The following is an 18,046-nucleotide window of genomic DNA, read 5'->3' on the forward strand; positions in this document are numbered from 1 at the left end:
TAAGGACATAAGTATGACAGTATTTATGATAGATTAGATTAAAGGAATAAAGAAAAGAGGAGAGAAGTTGGTTTTGGGGTTTCTTCTATAGCAAAAGGGAAGTTTTCAAATGAATATAAGTAAGAATATAAACTGTTTTTAGAGAACAAAGTGAATTTGGTCTTTATTTTGCTTTTAAAGTACCAGTGGGAGCTCAACTTCATTTATTCTATAGGACATAGAAAGTTGAGTGAAGAAAAGAGTTAAAGACTGAGTCCTAGCTCCACTGAATATATTTATTAAAGATTTTAGAGTGGGTGATTTTTCCGAAAGAATTAGTATAAAAATAGAAGAACATAGAGCTGGCATTTTAAACATAATTATCAGATGAACAGTTTTGAATAAAATATAGCTGTGTAAGATTTAAAACTATATGTGAGAAGATGCAAGCTGAACGCCAGTCTTGCCTCCCATGCCTGACTCAAAAATCTCAAAAGATTTTGTGTGTTTTGAATTTGTTTTTTGTTAGTTTGTTTGACATTGAAATGTTGAGTTCTACAAAGTGAGTAAAGTAGATAAAAGGCTGATCACCAAACTCCCTTAATAATGCAAATTACATAGAACACAACTCTAGTAAACATCGATTTCAATATGTTATTGACAATGTGACTTCTCTTACCTTAAGCATTTTCTTTCATATGGTATTATCATCATTACATTAACAATGTTTCAGGTAAAATATGATTTAAAACAACTTGTATTTTAGAATCACAACACTCCTTCACTCATTGTTGTGTGAAACATGTAAATCAGGCAATAAAAAAACAAAAAGATGAATAAAGAAGGAAAACTCTTCTTATGCTAGAAATTTGTTTTGAGAGATGTCATTCATTAATGCTGAGATAAATATTATAAAAATGAAAGACACTTTTTCTCAACATTAGTAAATAAAATATAGATGGAAATTATGTGTACAACATAGTTACAAATTTCTTACCAATGACTTTCTTTATACTGACCATCTTCACTTGTAGATAAAATTTGTCAATTTTATGCTAAATTTTGAGCTAACAGTAAAGAAAAATAGATACTCTCTTGAAGATTTCCACAGTGTAGTTAAAAATATCAGATATGTAAACAAATTATTACAGCATAGTGTAATCCCCTGCTACAGAAGCCCAAAGGGTGCTATTACTCATTTTTACTGGGTGGTTCAGGACTAGGGAAAATATGAATCTTTATCAAACTTCAAAAGGAAAATATAATTTCTGAATTTAGACCTGCATTTGTCTGGAGATGAGTCTTCATATGGCACTATCAATATATTTTTAGGAAGTGTGGATTTAAAATGTGAAACATGCACCTGTGGTCTGCTACTTACTTTCTCACACAGCAGTTCCTCCAGTAGTGGTACTTTAGTTAAATGCATTAAGAAGTTGAGTGGAAAAGCTATCACACTGGTAATTTTTTTATTTAAAGTAATGGAACTCATGTACAGGCAATGCAATGAGTCACTTCAGTTTTTGAAGATAAACTGAGATAGTTTTAAAGCTTATATTGAGGGTTCTCTTTCTGGTAGGCTATAAAAGCAAAACTCTAAAATATGACTGTAAGAAACTTGTTTTTAAATGTTTTGCTGAGCGGGCTATAAAAGAAAGTACTCAAAAAGGATAAAGATGAAGTGAAAGCAGGGACCCTGAGATGCAGGCAAGTACCAAGCGGGAATATAAGATAAATCCTGGCTTGCTCAAGTTGGAGACTGAAAGAAAAGCTCCCCAGAGAGCAGGATCCCAAAGGGCAATACTGTAAGAACAGGTTCTACAGGGTCAGGTTCTATACAGGAAATAAACCTATCACTGGGAATATACATCAAAGAAATGTAATTAACCCCACCTTGTCACTGATTGGGTTGACACAAATCTGCCCTTAGAATTCAGAAATATAAGGTAGCCTTCACTCAGCTTTGGGGGCAGAATTCACCTGCATGGTCCAACAAACCTCATCCGATACCTTTGAGTGGTTACAGTCATGGGGTGGATGCAAAAGGAATCCTTTGTAGTGCAAACCTAAATTCAAGGCATTTCCTAGATACAGTTCTAAGGGAATGAGTAAATCATCTAAAAATTATAAAATGTAAAAAATAAAATAGACTGAAAGCTAATGAAAGCATGACAGAAGATCTAGACTTACAAAGATTTCAGATATTGGAAGTATCAGATACAGAAAAAAACTTTAGTATTATATTAATTTTGTTTTGCTGCCTGTAGTTCCATTTTGCTTCACTATGAAGAAACACCTAGAGAAGGGTTAATTTATAAAGAAAAGAGGTTTAATTTGCTCATGGTTCTGTAGGCTGTACAGGAAGCATGGTGCCAGCATTTCCTCAGTTTCTGGTGGGGCCTCAGGAAGCTTTCACTCATAGTGGAAGGCGAAGTGGGAGCAGGCATGTCATGTGGCAAGGAAGGGGGCGAGAGAGAAGGGGGAGGTACCATACTCTTTTAAACAACCAGATCTCACATGAACTAACTAAGGGAGACTCACTTATTGCCATGGGGATGGTGCTGTCATGTATGAGGGATCTGCCCCCATGATCCAATCACCTTCCACCTGGCCTCACCTACAACATTGGGAATTACATTTTGACATGAGATTCGGAAGGGATGAATATCCAAGCTACATCACTGACATAACAAGTTATCACACACATTGTGTCTTATGACAACAGTTCTGTAAAAACATAGTTCTGTAGGTCGGAGGTCCAGTATGGGCATTAGCAAACTAAAATCAAGGTATTGTTAGGTTATATTTCTTTTCTGGAGACTATGGGAAAATCACTGTCTGACTCATTTGGGTTATTGGCCGAAGTCAGTTTCCGTGGTTATAGGACTGAGTTCCTTATTTTCTTGCTGCTGTAGGTTGAGTGTTGCACCCAGCTTCTAAAGGCCACAGAATGCCTTTGTGTACCACCTCTTCATCTTCAAAGCCAGCAACAGCTGATTAAATCCTTCTCATATCACATCTCTCTCTAGCCTTTTCAGTCTAAGCTGGCAGTGTCTCTGGTGATATGAAATTCTCAAGAACTCTGTGAGTGTCTTGTGTATGTCACAAGGCTTTACTTCATTAGATAAGAGGCATGTCCATGGATCTTTCCAAGGTGATCTCTTCATTTGTGGCTTCTGGTGAGATGGCTGAAGGGACTTATAAGGTAGAAGATATTTACAAAGTGGTTGCTTTGAATACTGTTAGTAGAATTATGGGCATTAGAGACTGTCCAATCTTGAGAACTGGAAATCCAAGGGAAACTGAAGCAGGATAATTAAAAGAAAATTATGCCTAAACACATAAAAATGAAATGCAGGATACCAACAATAAAGAAGAACTGGAAGCAGCTAGAGAAACAAGGGGAAGCATCACTGAAGGAAACGCAATTAGACTGATAGATAACTTCTAAATTGCAACAGTGGAATCCAGAAGATACTAGAATGTGGGATCTGTCTAGAAGATTCCATCTCTCTGTGAATAGCTTCTATGTCACGCCGCTGACTTCCATCTTTCAGTTATATATTATTTAACTGGTCTTATTATCATATTTATTCCCTTGTCCTTTAAATTCAGTTTAGCACTTCTATAAGTGAGTATAAGCGTGTGTCACATGTTTAATTATTCATTTATTCAACCAATATTTGTCATCAGCTCACTATGATGTTCATTATAGGCCAAGATTTACTGGACTGCTGGGGATATATTAAAAAATCTGCCTCTATATTAACTTATTTATTTTTATCAATTTTTCCTGGTTTAGAAGTTGTAAGTATAAAGTCATACCTTTCTTCTTATTTGTAAGATAATCTCTCAATTGCTTATCACTTAAAAACCTTTATCTTTGTAACTTTTATCTTATATAATTTTTGAACAATTCCATGGTCTCTCCTAATTGTTACAGTTGACTCAGGACTTGGCAGCTATCATCAATCAGCAATAATTTGTTTAGCACCAAATATGTGCTCACTACTCTGTTTAGCACTTTTGGGCACATGGGGAAAAGGGTTACAGTCCAACTGTATCTTTCAGTGTCATTAGAGACTATTCATCATAATGCATTTTGGCAGACTCCCCTTTTTGTTATTTTTATTGCACAATTGAATTATTTTGGATTTTTAATAATTTCTAGTTCCTCATCACTTATATTAGAACAAATCATAGAATAGATGTTTAAAGCTGTTGATTTTTCTGAGCATGACTAATATAAGAAAATCTCATGACTTTTCATTTAATTTCTTCAAAACAAGAATTCCTTATTAAGTAAAAGTAAATCCAAGCAGTCACAGGGATTTAGTACCTGAGATTCAATGAAGAATAAAGTAAAATAACTGTGAATTTTTCATAAAGCAAACATAAACTTTATTTTTTCTCAGAATTACACAATGACATTCATCTGGAATTTAGGAAAACATTTTGCTAAATTCTAGATGAATGTCATTGTATAATTCATCTAGAATTTAACATTTTGCTGAATTTAATAATTTATTAAATTTTGCTGGACGTATAATTTTATCTGGAAAATATGTAATGTGGCATCTCTTATGTAGAGGATACAATATTAGTGTTAAGCAGAATTGGTTTGAACCCTGGCTTTGCAAATTACTAGCTGTGTTGCTTAGGCAAACTATGTATCTCCCTGGAGCCTCATCTCACTATTAAAAATAATGATAAAAAAAAAAACTAGAATCCAAATGCGGTCTTTTTTATTTCGAATTATATAAGTCTCAACTTGGCATGACCATGTTTCAGAAAGTCCAATGTCTCCTCCCACTGTCCAAGATTCCTGGAGAATTGCTCCATCTAATGTAATCTGCCCTGCTCCCAAATCCCAGGCTGACAGACAACCAGGAAGTTCATCCACTGGTTTCTGTCCCTACACACATGGCCGCTATGGAGAAATAGTTCCCAGCACATTCTAACTGGTGATTTAGCATGCTACTGAAATGGATTCCTCAACACTTGCAAGCTTCATGATTCCAACTGTCATATAGAAGCACCTCAGCCAGTGTTCCTAAATGTCCACCATGATGCAGTAACCAGGACAGGAAAGGCTGCCAGCTTCAGCCCTTCTGCAGGAACCTCAAAACCACAGTTGTGAGCCTGGCCAGGCTCTCCTTTGCCTCATGGTGACCTATCTGGGGCTCCTGATAGCCTTTCCTGCCAGCAGCCTCAGTCAAGAACAGAAATACTTCAAAGAGGTTCTGGTAGCATTAAAATCACAAAAGGATCCTTCTCCAACAACCCCAAATGACCCCTTGGAAAACTTGCTAACACCTCTGTGACCCACTCTTGAGGAGGCTTGAGTCAGCCATAATTTAGCAGATCATAAAAGGTCCCATTATTACCTACCCCCGGGGAACTAGATACCTCCTAGGTGACTAGAGGCAAGTAAAGTGACTCTTCAAAATAAAGTTCTTTCTAGGTTTCAGTTCACTAGCGAAGCTTCTCTATCTTATGTTCTGCCTCATCACATACATCATACATCGTGCTATTGTTAGGATTAATGAGATAACATATGTAAAGCGTCTGTCAATAACCACTACATAGTAGATGCTTTATACATGTTAATTTTCTCTCTTGTTCGATATTCTTAATTTTTAGTTTAGATCTTTATTGCTATTTTTCATTTTCACTATATCCCACATGAGATTATAAAATCTATAGAGGAAGGGAGTTATGTCTTATATATCTTTCACATCCACAGATTATTTAGTATGATTCCTTGCAGCTATATATTAACTGCCATATAATTATTATTTCAGTGATTACTTTGAGGTTGATTTTTTCCATATGTAGATAATAAAACGTGCTTTTTAAATTTCTTTGTGTGACTTTCTGCTATGAATGGTATTATTCTGAGAAGAAGCTTGGCAAGGAAAGCAGATGATTTCTAATCCAACTATTTGCATTTTGATAACTGAATCACTCATCAGTCAATAACACTTAAATTGCTTAGAAATGTTCTTGAACACTTGAAATAATGGGTTCCCTTCTTTCTCAGAAATGGTGAGGCAAGAATACATTTGTAAGAGGCATACTGTTGCAATGAAAACAACCTAAAGAAACTGAAATTTGAATTTTGAATCTCCACTGACACTGGCAAGGGCATAGGCAAGTTATTTAGTGATCCTCATTTGGCAAAAAGGGAATGACAATGAAAAGATCATTGTAAAGATTACAGAAAATACATGCATACTGCCCTATGATAGGAACTCTTTAATTTAAAAATGCACACACATGTTGAAAAAGTTGGAAAATAAGAGAAATAACTCATAATCTCATATCTCATGGATAAGCTTTTGTTAACGTTTTGAGATATTTTGAGTTCATATATACAAAAATTTTAATATCCTATTTTTTACTTCATGTTTCATTGTGTTGAATTTTGAACTTTTCCATGTTGTAAATTCTTCAAAAATATTATTTTAGTACTATACTTTATATAATGTGGACATTTCACATGGTTGCCTTAAGTTTTTTCTATTGTTTAACTTAAAATAATTGTATTATTATCTTTGTAAAGTTTCCATATTTCTGTATAATTCCTTGGAAAATATGATGGGAACATGTGGAAGATTCTTACTTTTTAGATTTACGCCTTTGACATCTGCTAACTTAACATTTCTTCTTTCATCTAATCTTGAAATACCTCCACAGACCCATGACTGATATAAATCTATTATTTTGCTGATATTCCCACATGTGTGCTGCCCAGGGCTAGTGTTAATAGCATGCACTTCGTCTATATTGAGGAATTCTAGCTGCTGCATGCCCCTCTGCTTCCTTCTAGCTGCAAATTCTAGTACACAGAAAGACTTGTGCAATACGTGTGACTCCTGCTCTTAAGGTCCAGACCCAATTGGCCTTTGAGATTTGTCACATCCAGCTGATGCTCCTTGCTGCCTCTAAAAGGGAACACAGATGAACTTCAGGAGTCAGGGAATCTCCCCGACAACTTCCTGTGGTGGGCAGTGTTATGGATAAGAAGTCACATGCCCAACTTGACCCAGTGAGCTGTTACCATCTTTATGATATGGTCACTTCATTCTACCAGAAGAGCTCTTAGAAGACTTGACCCCTAGATTAGAGCTTTCAATTAACACCTATGGAGAATTTAAGTGAATAGGCATTAGGAATTTTCTCTGCGCATCACTATCTCCCTTAGAAAAATAGACTGCTTTGTCCTCTTCTTCCTTCCTGAATGTGTCTCCTTACCTTCTAACTGCTGTCCAGACTTTGGGCCCTGGCAGCACTGAAAATACCAGGGATTCTGCTGCTCAGTAAACTTCAGGCAAGAAGAGTGTACAGCACCCCTCATTCAAAACTACTTTCCAATCTTAAGGGAGAATTTTCTGTCCACATCTCCTGTCCCACCACCAACCAACACAAGAAAGGGTGCAATGTGAATTTTTATTTATTCATACATTCTTCTCTCCAAGTCTCTTTCTGAAGCCCCTTTATAAATTCTTTCCATGTTAAAAGATCCCCCAAAGCTAGTTCTACCTGATTCACATCAATGACCTTAACTCAAACTCAAGGAAGTCACTTTAATAATTAAGGTCTGGGCTTTTATTCTCAGTCAGCCAAGGATTGCCTTCATAGAATCCCTGCCTTTTAGTCTCAGCCACAGTTTGTAAAAGAGAGGCTTTCCAGTAGTCTATGGCTGGGGTTAGGAAAGAACACTTTCCTCAGATCCTTTATTTCATATTCTTTCAGCAATTTTATTATTACTTGTTTTGGTTAGCGTTAATAACTACCCTTTTTAAGTGCTCTGTTTCACAAATTTAGTATTTGCACACATTGATGCCTATGATAGTTATTTAGTTTGTCACCTTTTTTTGTTTTATATTTTAGCAAATGAAAAGAGACTCGCTTTTAACATGGCACCAGTTACCTTTGATTTTGGTTAATCCATGTCATTGTCTTATTTCCAGAGATGGGTTATCACCTTGTTCCTGACAATATGTATAGGTAGAGTAATTGCTCACCTCGATTACCAAAATATGTACCAAATTCTCTACTATGGTCTAAAATTTCCATGGTTAAATTTACCATTTAAATTGTTCTTTGTAACCAAAGTTGGATCATTTTCTCTACTAGACCAGTTAAAATACATGTGGGCACTGAATTTTTCTTTTGATGAAGGGATGTTGATTCCATTTTCAGACTAGCTTGGGAATAAATTTGGGTGGAACTAAGAAATACATGTAGACTATTTCTTTAAATATTGTAGTCATATACCTATATTTCATTACTACAATGTCTACAATGTTCATTTACATGTATAATCATTTTTAACCTTCACAAAAAACTGAATTATGTAGCTTGTGCACAGAGCTAATAAATAGTAGAAACTACAAGATAATGTAGATACCACTTTGTTAGGATATGCAAAAATGGTCTCCAAAAATATACTACATGTCAGAAAGTATCCTACCCACATCTTCCCACTGAGCACTGGAAATGATGTCTGACTGCATGATATTTCAATGATTGAGAGAGATGTTTATATTGATGTAAATAAAATAAGGGCTCAAACTCCTGAAGATGTATTCTGATCCATCTACACATGTTTCAGAGTACTTGCTATGTGCTCAGCACTCTTCAGAGTTTTGTGGGCCATTCAAAAGAACACAGTGCTGTTCTATTTATCAAATAGGTCATAATCTATGCAAGGAAATCAAATTAACCTGAAGAATTATTCCAAAAATAATCAAGAATTCATAGAGAAAAATTAATATTAGGGTTTGGAGCACTGATCAACTAGGAACTCCAAGAATGCAAAGAACAATAGGGGCTGGAGTTCTCAGAGGATGATTCCTTGAGGAAATAACACATGAGTTGAGCTTTGGGGAGAAATAGGACCCAGCAGCACCCATATCTCAGCTCCTCCACTCACTTTTTAATTGTCTTTGGAATGTTACCTCAACTCCTTGAACCACACATGTTGACAGTGGTAAAATGAGGAGGCAATGCTTACTTTATTTATTGTGACTGTTAAGTAAGAAGTTTTATAGAAAATACAAGTGCTTGATAACAAAAATCTCCATTTTTTTTACATTTAAAATCTATTATTTAAACTTGTTTACTATTTAATCACTTTTATTTGGCTTTCTTTTCTTCTCTGGACATGTAAAATAAGGTAATGAAAACATTCAAAAAGGCAGAAAAGGAAAATTATTATAAACCACAGCACTGAAATAATAGATTCAGAAAGCCTTGAGGACACAGACTTCTCTGTGGGGTAGTGGAAGCAATAAATTCTTGATTTTCAAAGACTACCTCTCTTCTACTTTGTCTTGATTTATAATTATTTTTCTTATATTTATTATTGAACTATGAGGTGTTGACTTTTGTGGGTCTTTTTAGTTTTAGTTGTTTATTTTTATCCTCCAAGAGCCTTGGCAAAAGTACTTGCATATAGTTTTTTAGGAAATGTTATTCATTTGTGTATTCATTAAGTAAATATTTCTTCAGCAGTGAAGGAAACCAAAAATATTTCACCCGAAAATATATTTCTTTGGCCTATTTTGAGATGGCTATTCAGAGGGGTTACAGACCACAGGAATAGCTCTGAAAAGCTTCCCTTTGTAGGGGGAGATTTGCATTTGTAGGAAAAATCTACATTAGTAAAATAAACAGCCAGGCTTTCTCTGGAATCCTCCTTAGCTTCATCTAAAAAAGATTAACTCACAGAAAAAAAGACTCATAGTCTAACAATCTTAAATGTCTGATGGAAAAACTGTTACCACAGGCTAGCATCTTATCTTTCTGAGGGCTGCTATCATCTGAGTAACAAGATCATCTTGCTAGCCACGCCTTTCCTCCTTTCCTTTCTGTAGTCTGTCTTGCCATGCTCCAATCCTTTATTTTTTCCATAACCTCAGGATGGTATACAAACTTCAACTGTCTGGCTCCTCTTTTGACTCTCACACTTTATGCATGGTTCCGGTGTCCATATGCATATTAAAAGAAATTTGTGTACTTTTTCCCCCTGTTAGTCTGTCTTTTGTTACAGAAGTGTCCCAACTAAGAACCTATGAGAGTTGGGGAAAGAAATTACACATTTTGTCCCCATCAGCACCTACCTGTGGGGGAAAAAAAAAATCAGATTGTATATGTAATGTGGAATCAGATCATGAAACACTTTGGACTCTGACATCAACATTTTAAACTTACAAGATAAACAATCATGTCCTTATCTCTTTCTGTCACTCTAAATTATGGCTTACTCTAGCATTCTTCAAAGAGCATAAACCAAGCTGTGTCCTCCTTTAGTGCTTCTTTTATGTGACTTTCTCTTCCTAGAATAACTCCCCTGTCTGCCTCCTGGAAAATATCTACTCTTATCCCAGCACTTAGATTAATGAAACCTTTTCTGACCTTCTTATTCCCCACCCCTTCATGGAGGTTATTCTAGTTTCTCCTTTCTGCTTGCTCTGAATCTAGTACTTATTTTTTATCACAGTCTTATAACATTATTCCATTCATTTGTTCAAATATTTTTCTATTATAATGTAGTACTATTAGACCGCAATTACTTTGGCACCAACCTTATACATTACAAATGTAAATATGAGGGAAGTGGTGGTAAAGGGGAAATTCATGCGCATAAATTTAGGTCATTTCTCTTATACATGCCTAGTAAGTGTTCCACAATTCAAGGTTTTACCCAGATGTGCGTAAAACCAGAAAACCTTCAGGATGCTGACAAAATAAGAAATTTAGTTTAATAACCCTATCGTTGTACAATGAGGAAACCAACTGAGATAAATATACTCATTGAGGAGCACTTTGCACGAATATTTTTTAGTTATGCCTGTAAGAGACAGCAACATTATTTTTGTATTGCTGAAGTGCTTTGAGAGTAATGCCTTGGTGACAGCATAAACAAAATACAAAGGCCAGTTTGTTTTTATATATAAATGGGGGATTGTTGGTGAAGAGTTGTGCCAGCCAGTACAGAGTGGAATAGTGTTTTATTCCTCTCAAGATAGATAGATGGCTGAATTGCCCGAGTTCCTGCTGTTTTATAGCCTGCCCCTTGAATTTAATACTGAATAACTACTCTGTTTTTTTTTTTTTTTTTGCATGGTTGGTGAGGAGATATATAATTTAAATGAAACTGAACAAATCATATTGTCATTACAAATATGTTCACCTGATATTTTACCTAAATGATATATTGCCAAAAATATTAAATATCCTATTTATTAAACATTATGGAGTTCTCAAAGTAAATTGTATCTTTATTAAAATGGAATGGACACCTTGTTAATGCATTACAGTTTTAAAATGTACAGAGGATTACAGCACAGAGAGATGCAGAAACGTGACTATGATTCTGAGAAAAGAGATGGGAAAGCTCCCATTGGGAAGGAGTGATTGGGAAAGGCTTCCCAAACCGATGAAACTTGAAAAGTGAGTCTGCCAATTGAGGAAGGAAGAATTAGAAGAGAAGATTGGAGTGGAATCATGGAGGCCATTGCACACAATGAGAGAATTTTATTTTTGTTTGATAGATAGAAAGGGGTTGTGATGATTAATTTTATGTGTCAATTTGGCTAGGCTATACTACTTACTTAGTCAAACACTAATGTAGGTATTGTTGTGATGGTATTTTGTGGATGTGGGTAGCGTCTACAATCAGTTGATTTTAAGTAAAGCAGGTTTCCCTCCATAATGTGGGAAGATCTCATCCAATCATGTGAAGGTCTTAGGTGAAAAACCTGAGGATTCCCAGATAGAGAACATTCTGCTTCAAGACTGTAGGATCACCTACTGCCAAGTTTTGAGCCTTTCAGCCAGCCTTGGGGATTTCTTACTTGCCAACCCTCTGAACCAATTCCTTAAAATAAATCTCTGTAAATATGTCTACATGTAAACACACACACATGCACACATTTTTTTCTTTTTGAGACGAAGTCTCGCTCTTTCGCCAGGCTGGAGTGCAGTGGTGCAATTTTGGCTCACTGCAACACACACGTTTTATTAAGCGAAATCTATATATTTAACAGAACCTATACATATAGAATATCTGTGTGTATATATGAACATATATAGAATACGTATATTTAGAATAGATGTATTTAGAATATTTAAAATATATATTTTTATATTTATAGGCACATATATATAGGTTCTGTTGGTTCTGAAAAATACACACACACACACACACATATAATGCTTATTGTATTGTTTGTCTTAAAAATAATAAACTGAATCAGGAGTTATAACAAGTTTTAAACAAAACTATATTTATTACCTTACTGGCAGACATTCGATTCTGTAATTTTAAGTTCTTATTGGTCATTAGTTTATGCCAGATTTATGCTCCATGCTGTGCAGTAAACAGAAGCATACAACAATGCCAGTTTTCAGGGATTTTCTGCAATCATGGCTAACAGTTTTTATCACTTGTGTGTGGTAAGCAATGTGCTGTTTTTTAAATTTTTTACTTAACTAATCAATGCAACATTCCTATGAGGTAGATATTTTTAATATAGATATTATTATATTTGTAATTTGACCAATGAAGTAACTGAATGTGCAGCTACTAAATGTCATACCCAGTGCCAAACTTGGGCTATAATGCACGAAATATGTATTTTGCCACCAAAATGCACATCTCCTCATGTGATACAATTTGACTATGATCAATAACCAGTGAACAATATAAAACCATGCTTTTAAATATTCATAAAGAAAAATATAAGTAGTTATATTTCTTCTAGAAAAGGGTTTCTAAGCACAGGAGGCTTCATGGGTTGTGGAAGGAGGCTACTGGCTTAACCAGTAAGAATAAAGAATAGTATAGAATGTGATGACCAGCTCTAAGAAACATTAAAGCAATTGTGGTATTTCAAAACCTCAATTAACCAGCTTCAAGTCATACTTTAATAAATTTGCTTCAGACCTTTAGACTAGGGCTCCTCAGAATATGGCTCTGTGACTAGTAACATCAGCCTCACCACTACCCAAGAGCTTGCTAGAAAAGCAAACTTGGAGAATTCATTCCAGATATTAGGCATCAAAATCTCTAGGAGTGGGGCCTAGAAATCTGTTTTAAACAGCTAAGTGATCTATGCTTAAGTTAAAGTTCAAAAAGTACTGTACTAGAACAATAGGGCTGATAAAGAAGAGTGTCCTGATGCTGAGGTGAGCTTCCCCAGGGGAAGCAAAATGAAGACATCAAGCTGGAGTGAACTAGAATTAATAATGGCTAATAAATGTTCTGCCTTAGGCATCTTACAAGATGGGAATCTGGGACAGAAATAACTTCAGGAGGGACAGAACTTAAGGAGAGTCATGGAGAAAATGAAATTCTCTCACTTAAGTGAAAATGAGTTTGGACAAAATTCAGAACAGTAACATAACATAGGCCAAAGAGGTCAGGATTGTGTGTGTCTAGGATCAAAGCAGAGTTAACAATGAGGACGAACCTTGGCAAGCCAAGGAGACAAAAGTCATGGGACAAAAGAATCGCTATTCTCAAGAGGAACTAAAGGATGCAATAATTCATAGCCACAGGTCTGAAGTTGAATATAGACAAATTATTTGGAAGCAGGCAGCCCACATCTATTAGCTCAACCCTATCACAGTTGTCAATTCTCCATCTTATTAACACCTAATAAAATTATATCTTGTGCCACTGATACATTCACCTATTAATTCAAAAAATATTTTTCTCACCCCCTATGTGCCGAATACAGTGATAAATAGCAGAGATATGAAGGTAAGTGAGAGAAATGTGATCCCAGACATCAGGAGAGAGACATTGAATAAATAATTATACAAGTAAGTATTTAATAACAATTATTCTAAGTTCTACCTAGAAAAAGTACAGATATTGTGAGTATCACAGGACACCTAACCTAGCCTGCAAGGAAAAATGGTGGGAATATGATCTGGGTGTTTTTCAGAGGAAGTAAATTTTAAATAACAACCTCAGATAAGGTGTTAGCTAAGAAAAGAACTGGGGAAAAGCATCCTAGGCCAAAAGAGCAGCTTATGCAAAGACAGAGAGTATGTTAGGATAGAGTGGGAGGATGCCCAGGGTGACTGGAATGTAGTGAGTGGGGGAAAAATAGCCGAAGATGAGACTAGTGATGACACAGGACCTGCCACGGCCTGTTGAAGACATAGCATAGCATCATAATTATAATAGGAAAACATCAAACATTTTTAAGCTAGTAAATAATGACAATACTGACAATGAGAATATTCTTCTAGGTGCTCTGATAGAGTTTTGGTACAAAGAAATCTTTTAGGAGTTTATAATGGCAGTGAGGAGAGAAAGGATACAATGGATTCGGTATATAGTTATGAAGTACAAAACAAGGTGCTAGTGGCCATAGAGGAAGAAGAAAATATAAATTATGACATCTGAGTGGCAGATGGGTGGAGACTGGTCCCATTAACTAGAAGAGGGAGAACTGGAAGATGATCACATTTTACGGGAAAAGTCGAGTTCAATTGTGATTGCTTGAGTTTGAGATGCCTGTATATATACCCAAGTGTAATATAAAATGTATAAGTGGGTTGATGAGTCTGGAGCTCAGAAAAGACATATGGACTGGAGATGTAAGTTTGGATGCATTATACATGATAGGTCACATTATTAGAGTGGGTGAAAATATCTAGGGAGAGAGGATGAAATGAGAAAAAATTTCTTATCCTTCAATCTTTAAAGCATGATAATAAAAATGTTGCACTGGGAAAGGAGACCGAAAATGAATGGACACAGAAGCAAAAAGAAAAGGAGGAGAGCTTGTGTCTCCGAAGCCATTTGAGATGTTCCTACTACAGAGTCCTTGATTGTTTGACACAGCCCCAGGAGTTTAATCAAATGGAGTGGGACAGACAGATTTTTTATCTTTCTTTTCCTATACTTACTGTAATTTCTTAGTCAATCTTGCCCAACTAAATACTTTTTTTCAGACAAACAAAGCTAATTAATTAATTGCCTATAGACCTGCAGCACCAATAATGGCAAAGGAAGTTCTTTAGGTGGATGATAGTAGAGGGTATTCCCCAGAGCAATGCATTACGAAGGCCCAAGGTATAAAAGTCTATTCTACCACACAGCCATTAAAAAAAGAACAAGATCATATCCTTTGCAGGGACATGGATGGAACTGGAGGCCATTATCCTTAGCAAACTAAAACAGGAACAGAAAACCAAATACCGCATGTTCTCACTTATAAGTGGGAGCTTAATGATGAGAACACATGGACACATAGAGGAGAACAGCAGACACTGGGGCCTACCAGAGGGTGGAGGGTGGGAGGAGGAAAAAACTCAGGAAAAATAATTAATGAGTAGTAGGCTTAATACCTGGGTGAGGAAATAATCTGTACAGCAATTCCCCATGACATAGGTTTACCTATTTAACAAACCTCCACATGTACCCCTGAACTTAAAATAAAAGTTTTCAAAAGGTCCATATTACATCCACGCTACTCTCAAGCCAGAAGCAGAACACAATATAAGCATAAACTCCACTGTCATTCTAACTTATTTTTTAACTTTATATATATATATGTGTGTGTGTGTGTGTGTGTGTGTGTGTGTGTAGACATAAAGATCAGTAAATTGAATTACTTAGGTTATTGGATCATTACTGAAGGAAAACAAGGCATTGAAAGGTTGTTGGAAACAAGACATTTGATAAATCATAGAAAATACATAGGAAAATACCAGTCACAAATAAATCTCATAATCTATAGCCTAATATTGTTTGATAATTAAATATATTACTTATAATCAGATGTATTATTTGAAGTTTAATTAATTGATATTTGTATACTTGATAAAATCTATTATTGAATAATTATTTAATTATATATAATAAAATCCATCACTACATAGAATTTATACTAAAATTACCTGTATCACCAAGTCAGAGTATAAAAAGTGGAAATTATGATCAACCCTGAAATTAAATTACCTTAAATGCCTGATGAGTTTATTTTTTCCTCTCAGCATTAAGGAGTTGGTAAAAATTGATATAAAAATTAGCAAACACTTTAAAATGTGTTTGTCCCATTTTTTGGCAGAACATAACCCTTGTGTTTCCACACTTGGTTCTCCTTGTGAGAGATAATATTTTCTGAATCATTGAGACCTGACAAAACAAAAAGTTTCAGAAAATCTGGCTAAATTCATCAGCCAGTCAATAAGTAAGCATTTATTATAAACCAGTTTTATGCAAGCTCTGTACTAGATGTGTACAATACAGAAGCATAAAGCGTGGTGCCAGCTTGCATAAAGTTTATATATTAATAGTAACTAACAACTAGGAGCACTTACTATATAGAAGCACTATGCTTAGCATGTTTTTTCATGTTCTTTCTTTTAATCAATCCTTACAATATTCCCATGACATAGCCGTTATTAGTAGTAGCAGTATTTTCATTTGAGAAATAAATACAGTGAGGTTTAATGAGCTTAGGTAACTTGGCTATGGACAAACAATAACTAAACGTACAATATGGCATTAAAGTGCACAGTGTGAGAAATGAAAGTTCATGCTTTTAACAATTAAATATACTCTCTCTCCCACTTTACAACTAATTGGGTAGGAGACATGGTTTGGTTCTGTGTCCTCACCTAAATCTCACCTTGAATCGTAATCCCTTTTATCCCCACGTGTCAAGGGTGGGACCCAGTGGAGGTAATTGGATCATGGGGGTGCTTTCCCTCATGCTGTTCTCCTGACAGTGACTTCTCACGACATCTGATGGTTTTATAAGTGTCTGGCATTTCCTCTGCTTACAATCATTCTATCCTGCCACCCTATGAAGAAGGTGCCTGCTTCTCCCTTGCCTTCTGCCATGATTGTAAGTTTCCTGAAGCCTGCCCAGCAATGCAGAACTGTGAGGAAATTAAAATTTTTTCTTTTATAAATTACCCGATCTTGGTTATTTCTTCAGAGTAGTGTGAGAATACAGAAGGTAAGGAAGATACATTTGAAATAATGAATAATACAAGTTAGGAGGAAAAAATGCTCTTTATCCTTATTAAAAAATAATATTCTCCACTGTTAAGCAATATTTGTGAAATTATTACATTAAAAAATCAGCAGGCTTACCAACCAACTGAAGTTTTCTAAATTTTGATAGAGAAGAAAAGTGACGGCTTAATCATTGAGAGCACAGACATAGATTATACCCTGGAAACAAAAAGTTAGAAAGGTGAAAGACATAAAGCGTTTTCAACATATCTGGCAGTCATCTCCACATCAGATGAACACATCAGCCTTAACAACTAGAAAAACAGGAGTCAGCTAAGAACATTCTCAAAGAGCTGAGGGGAATCTCCCTGGAGAAAGCAAAGTGAAAACAACAGACTTACTAGAATTAATAACAGTTAATCAGTGTTCTGTGTTAGGTTGAGCATGAGCAGGAATCCATAACAGGAGAGAATTCAAGTAGGTTAGGGCATAGGTAGGATTGTGGAGATAAGAAAACTTTCCCACATAAGAATAAATGAGTTTGGACACAAAGTCAGAGCAGAATGTGGGTAACATCAGGTCAAACTAGACTTTTTTTTTTTTTTTAAGATAGATTTGACAAGCTAGGAAGGCAAAATCCTGGAAGAGACAAGTAGCGCAGATTTTTAGAGGTAAGATTAATAATAACAAATACCCTTAGCCAAAGTTTTGAAGTTAAAAGTGAACCATTTATTCAGCAGCAAGCAGCTCAGTTCTAGATGGTCAACTCCATCACAGTAAATGGTAATTCAAAATTTAAAAATCAGATCATCTGACATAGTGATAATATACATTTATTGATTTATCCATGCACTCAGCAAGTATTATCTGGTAACCTCTATGTGCCTATCACAGTGATAAACACCAAGCCTCTGATAAATGAAAGTCAAATGAAACAAATATGTTATTTGCTGTAGTGGAAATTCCATTATAGTGGAAGAATTAGGTATTAAATAAATAATTATAAAATTGGGTTGTATAGTTTTGATCAGAGCAATAGAGATAAGGTAGAATTTTGTGATCATAAATTGA

At 35.4% G+C, this 18,046-nt stretch overlaps 1 protein-coding gene across 6 annotated transcripts in view; it reads left to right on the forward strand.

Annotated features, from left to right (window-relative positions):
• CNTN1 (contactin 1) overlaps positions 1–18,046 on the forward strand; it is a 393,567-nt gene that overhangs the window by 91,802 nt on the left and 283,719 nt on the right. The gene's annotated exons all lie outside the window — the stretch shown is intronic.

The sequence above is a fragment of the Macaca fascicularis genome, chromosome 11, assembly GCF_037993035.2.
Source record: "Macaca fascicularis isolate 582-1 chromosome 11, T2T-MFA8v1.1".
In the NCBI taxonomy this organism is placed as follows: domain Eukaryota; kingdom Metazoa; phylum Chordata; class Mammalia; order Primates; family Cercopithecidae; genus Macaca; species Macaca fascicularis.